Genomic DNA, 6,123 nt, shown 5'->3' with positions numbered 1-6,123 from the left:
GTGAGCCCCTGTACAGCCAGCATCACAGATAATAATAATAATAATAATAATAATTTTATTCATTTATATAGCGCTATTAGTTCCACAGTGCTTTACATACATTGGCAACACTGTCCCCATTGGGGCTCACAATCTAGAGTCCCTAACTGTATGTCTTTGGAGTGTGGGAGGAAACCGGAGAACCCGGAGGAAACCCACGCAAACACGGGGAGAACATACAAACTCCTTGCAGATGGTGTCCTTGGTGGGATTCGAACCCAGGACCCCAGCGCTGCAAGACTGCAGTGCTAACCACTGAGCCACCGTTTCGCCCGCAGGGACCCAGGACCCACGACCCACTCATCTAAGGGGAGCCACCTACTCTGGGGTCCATGATTTCAGCTCTGACTCCTGCCTGATCTGGGGGAATAATAGGGCTATATTCACATGTCTGGTAATCATCCGTTAGAATGGATCCAGTTGCGATCCGTTCTGGAAACACAACTTTTTTGTCAGTTTTGAAAATAAAATATTTTTGCAGGATCTGTTTTAGTAACATTGGAATCTATGGAAAACAGATCCATTAATGGATCGCTATTTAGCTTGAATTTGAAACTGATCCAGTAAGAAAAAAAACACAGGAATGGAATGGAAGGAAAACAGATGACTAAATAGCAGTCATTTAACGGAACCATACTCCATAGACTCCCATGGTTAAAAAAAAAAAAAAAAAAAAAATGGATCCGGCGAAAATATTTTTTTTTAAAAAACGGACAAGAAAGTTGTGTCTGCACCAATGATTGCTGCTGGATCCATACTAATTACTGGACATGTGGAAACCGCCTAAAGGATCAGCCCAGACTCTATCCTGCTGGGAGTAATGGCAGATGATGGCACAATGGTGGGAGCTATGGGCACCTGGGCTTTGTGTAACCTCTAACAATGGGATAAAGGATAAGATCTTGTTGTCTATATGGGAATTTCGGGGCCAGGTGGTGTCATTGTTCTTGGTGCTGTGACGACACCTGCGGCTCCTGGGATCTCATTGTGGCTTCCTTTGATCGCGCCATCTCAGAGACACTTATCTTTTACACATAACAAAGCTCTACACAGGAGTTTCCGGCTTCTCTGCATTCCAGAAGAAAAGTCACCACCAAAACAAGAGCAAAAAAACCCCCAAAAGCATTTAATTACCCTGAGGTTGTGATTAGATGACCTTATTGGAAAAACAATTAGGCATATTGCAGCCATGAGTGGCTCCATGCGCTCCTCCACATTGCAGCCGTGTGCTGGAGCCGCCTTTACATACTTCATGTATTGTTCTGGTCTAGAAAACGGACCACAATGGTGCAGGCTGCAAAGATTTCCATGCAGATCAGCAGAATATTGTCCACAAGATAATAATATAATGGGGCCATGTGGTCCCAGGGTTCAGTGCATGGTAAACATGGGCGATCATATGAACGAGTCCTGAGAACTCAGTAGTACACTAGATCATCTTTGACCATGTTCACATTGTGCAGCCACAGTGTGATCTTTTGCTGCAACATCGTGAGTTAAAATAAAAGTGCTCCCTGATGGTAATGTGTGAATGCAGCCTTGTGTTGGCAACTGCATAGCGTGATTGTTTTCCATCTCCTCCCCCAGAACCCGACTGTGCCGCGTCTATGGGTTGTAGTGCATTCACCAATTGCAGGTTCAAGTCTCCAGTCTAAATTAAAAATAAATAAAATTATACACACACACACACACACACACACACACACACGTGAAACCCACTTATCCCAGTTCAAAAATAAAACCTTTTTTTTCTTACTTTATTTTTAAACTGGGATAAGTGGGTTTGACACTTTTTTGTATGTGTATACAGTATGTGTGTATACACTAATATATACACAGTGTGTCCACCCATATCCTGTCCACCGCCATTAACTTGAGAACGGCGGCAGCTATAGGCATAGAAGTGGTGTCTAGGTATAGTAAAGTAGCCATGCGCTACGTAATGAAACCACCTATAGCGCCACCTGCTGGAAAACAACGGCGTTAGCATATATATCTCGAAAACGGAACGAGATAGAGAAAAAAAAAAGTGAAATACAAAGTTGTAGGGCATCATCAATTCAATACGAATCGACACCTTGCATACAGAAATGCTATGATTAGAAGGTGTAAAACTCACAAGGCTGCGGACATGAAGCGATGCCTCATGGAGACCTTCCTACAAGTCATTGGGTATGGTGGCTGTGTGGAGTGGCCTCCGCTCACCTGACCTGACCGCATTGGACTTCTTTCTGTGAGGTCACATCACACAGCAGGTGTATGCGACCCCTCCACCAACATTGCAGGACCTACGACGACGTATCACAGATGCTTGTGCAAACGTGTCACCTACCATATTGCACAACGTGCAGCAAGATACAGTATGCTGTGCAGAGTCCAGATGTGCATTGCAGCTGACGGTGGCCACTAATGAGTGCCATATGCGTGACCAGCATTCAATGTTTTGGGGGGGTCATGGGTTTCATATCATAGCATTTCTGTATGCAAGGTGTTGATTCATATTGAATTGATGATGCCCTACAACTTTGTAATTCACTTTTTTTCTCTATCTCGTTCTGTTTTCAAGATAAAAATGCTAACTCCGTTGTTTTCCACCAGGTGGCGCTATAGGTGGTTTCATTGCGTAGCGCATGGCTACTTTACTATACCTAGACACCACTTTTATGCCTATAGCTGCCGCTGATCTCAAGTTAATGGCGGTGGACACACTGTATATGGACAGGATATGGGTGGACACACTGTATATGGACAGGAGATGGGTGGACACACTGTATATGGACAGGATATGGGTGGACACACTGTATATGGACAGGAGATGGGTGGACACACTGTATATGGACAGGAGATGGGTGGACACACTGTATATGGACAGGATATGGGTGGACACACTGTACATATATATTGCTCAAAAAAATAAAGGGAACATTAAAATACTATTGTGTTGTTTAAGTGTTCCCTTTGTTTTTTTGAGCAGTATAAATATATATATTTTTGTTTTTGGTTGTTGGTACCGCCGCTGTCATAAAAGCCTAATGAAAATCTAAAAAAAAATATAAAATAAAAATCACCAAATGCCATTAAGCCGGCAGAAAATCAATAAACCAGATTAAATTGTGATCGAAAACGTCAAATGTACAACAAACTGGTACCAATGAAAGCTGCTCTCCATGGAAAAAAAAAAAAAACAAAAAAAACCCAAACTGTTAGGCTATGTTCGCACGTTGCGTTTTTTCCCGCGTTTCTGCAGCGTTTTTAGCTGCAGCGTTTTTGGTCAAAAACGCATGCGTTTTTGTTTTCCAGCAAAGTCTGTGGGAAAAGCTGAAATCCTGTCTGCACTTTGCTTTTTTTTCAGCAGCGTTTTATTTGCATATTTGTGGTCAAAAACCATGCTGAAAAAGAAGCAGCATGTCAGTTGTTTTTGCCATTTCTGCAGCGTTTCCTTAACATTGGAGTCAATGAGAAATGGCAAAAAGCAACCAAAATCACAATTCGAGCGTTTTTCATGCTTTTTACCTGCTTTTCAACTGCGTTTTTGGCTCCAAAAACGCATGCTTTTCTGGGCAAAAATTAATGGGTTCTAATGTTTCTTTACACACACACAATAACTGACAATTTAAATGTAAAAAAATAATAAACTTTAGCTATTTTTCTGTTAAAATGTGCATAACCACTATAATTACATTAAAATTGATAATTTCCCATATAAATTTATTAAAAGTTAATTTTATACTTTTTTTCTCTTTTTTCATTAGTTTTGACTAATTCAACTTTATTTCTCAGTGTCTTGATCTCAAAAACGCATCTGCAGAAACGCAGGTGAAAACGCAGGTAAAAAGCGCTAAAGAAGGGAATTTTGTTTACTTACCGTAAATTCCTTTTCTTCTAGCTCCAATTGGGAGACCCAGACAATTGGGTGTATAGCTACTGCGTCCGGAGGCCGCACAAAGTACTACACTTAAAAGTGTAAGGCCCCTCCCCTTCTGGCTATACACCCTCCCGTGGGAGCACGGGTCCCTCAGTTTTAGTGCAAAAGCAAGAAGGAGGAAAGCCAATAACTGTTTCAAAAACCAAATTCAATCCGACAGACAATATCGGAGAACAGAACTTATCAACATGAACAACATGTGCACCCGAAAAACCAATACCCTAAGAAAAACAGGGCGGGTGCTGGGTCTCCCAATTGGAGCTAGAAGAAAAGGAATTTACGGTAAGTAAACAAAATTCCCTTCTTCTTTTTCGCTCCTAATTGGGAGACCCAGACAATTGGGACGTCCAAAAACAGTCCCTGGGTGGGTAAAAGAATACCTCGTGATAGGGCTGTCAAGCAGCCCTTTCTTACAGGTGGGCTACCGCCGCCTGAAGGACTTGTCTACCTAGGCTGGCATCTGCCGAAGCATAGGTATGCACCTGATAATGCTTGGTAAAGGTGTGCAGACTCGACCAGGTAGCCGCCTGGCACACCTGCTGAGCCGTAGCCTGATGCCGTAATGCCCAGGATGCACCTACGGCTCTGGTAGAATGGGCCTTCAGTCCAGAAGGAATCGGAAGCCCAGCAGAACGGTAGGCGTGAAGAATTGGTTCCTTGATCCACCGCGCAAGGGTGGATTTGGAAGCCTGCGACCCTTTATGCTGACCAGCGACCAGGATAAAGAGTGCATCCGAACGGCGCAGAGGCGCCGTGCGGGAAATGTAGATCCTGAGTGCCCTCACCAGGTCCAACAGATGTAAACCCTTTTCAAATTGGTGAACTGGATGCGGACACAAAGATGGTAAAGTGATATCCTGATTGAGATGAAAGGAAGATACCACCTTGGGAAGAAACTCTGGAATTGGACGCAGAACTACCTTGTCCTGGTGAAACACCAGGAAGGGAGATTTGCAAGATAACGCCGCCAGCTCTGACACTCTCCGAAGAGACGTGACCGCCACTAGAAAGGCCACTTTCTGAGAAAGCCGAGAAAAGGAAATCTCTTTCATAGGCTCGAAAGGCGGCTTCTGGAGAGCAATTAGAACCTTGTTCAGATCCCAGGGTTCCAATGGCCGCTTGTAAGGGGGGACAATATGACAAACCCCTTGCATGAACGTGCGTACTTTAGGAAGTCGCGCTAGGCGTTTCTGAAAAAATACGGATAGCGCGGAGACTTGACCTTTAAGAGAGCTAAGCGACAAACCTTTTTCCAACCCAGACTGCAGGAAGGAAAGAAAAATAGGCAATGCAAATGGCCAGGGAGAAACTCCCTGAGCAGAGCACCACAATAGGAATATCTTCCACGTCCTGTGGTAGATTTTGGCGGAGGATGGTTTCCTAGCCTGTTTCATGGTGGCAACAACTTCATGAGATAAACTTGAGGTCCCTAGGATCCAGGACTCAATGGCCACACAGTCAGGTTCAGGGCCGCAGAATTCAGATGGAAAAACGGCCCTTGAGACAGCAAGTCTGGACGGTCTGGTAGCGCCCACGGTTGGCCTACCGTGAGATGCCACAGATCCAGGTACCACGACCTCCTTGGCCAGTCTGGAGCGACGAGAATGGCGCGGCGGCAGTCGGACCTGATTTTGCGGAGCACTCTGGGCAACAATGCCAGAGGTGGGAAAACATAAGGTAGCCGGAACTGCGACCAATCTTGAACTAGGGCGTCTGCCGCCAGAGCTCGGTGATCGTGAGACCGTGCCATGAAAACCGGAGCTTTGTTGTTGTGCCGTGACGCCATCAGGTCGACGTCCGGCGTCCCCCAGCGGCGACAGATCTCCTGAAACACGTCCGGGTGGAGGGACCATTCTCCTGCGTCCATGCCCTGGCGACTGAGAAAGTCTGCTTCCCAGTTTTCCACGCCTGGGATGTGAACTGCGGATATGGTGGATGCTGTGTTCTCTACCCACGTTAGAATCCGCCGGACTTCCTGGAAGGCTTGCCGACTGCGTGTTCCCCCTTGGTGGTTGATGTACGCCACCGCTGTGGAATTGTCCGACTGAATCCGGATCTGCTTGCCTTCCAGCCACTGTTGGAAGGCTCGCAGGGCAAGATAGATTGCTCTGATTTCCAGAACATTGATCTGCAGGGTGGACTCTTTCTGAGTCCACGTA

This window comes from Anomaloglossus baeobatrachus, chromosome 9 (genome assembly GCF_048569485.1).
Source record: "Anomaloglossus baeobatrachus isolate aAnoBae1 chromosome 9, aAnoBae1.hap1, whole genome shotgun sequence".
Lineage (NCBI taxonomy): Eukaryota > Metazoa > Chordata > Amphibia > Anura > Aromobatidae > Anomaloglossus > Anomaloglossus baeobatrachus.
The sequence above is the reverse complement of the archived record's forward strand: the minus strand, read 5'-3'. Positions refer to the sequence as shown.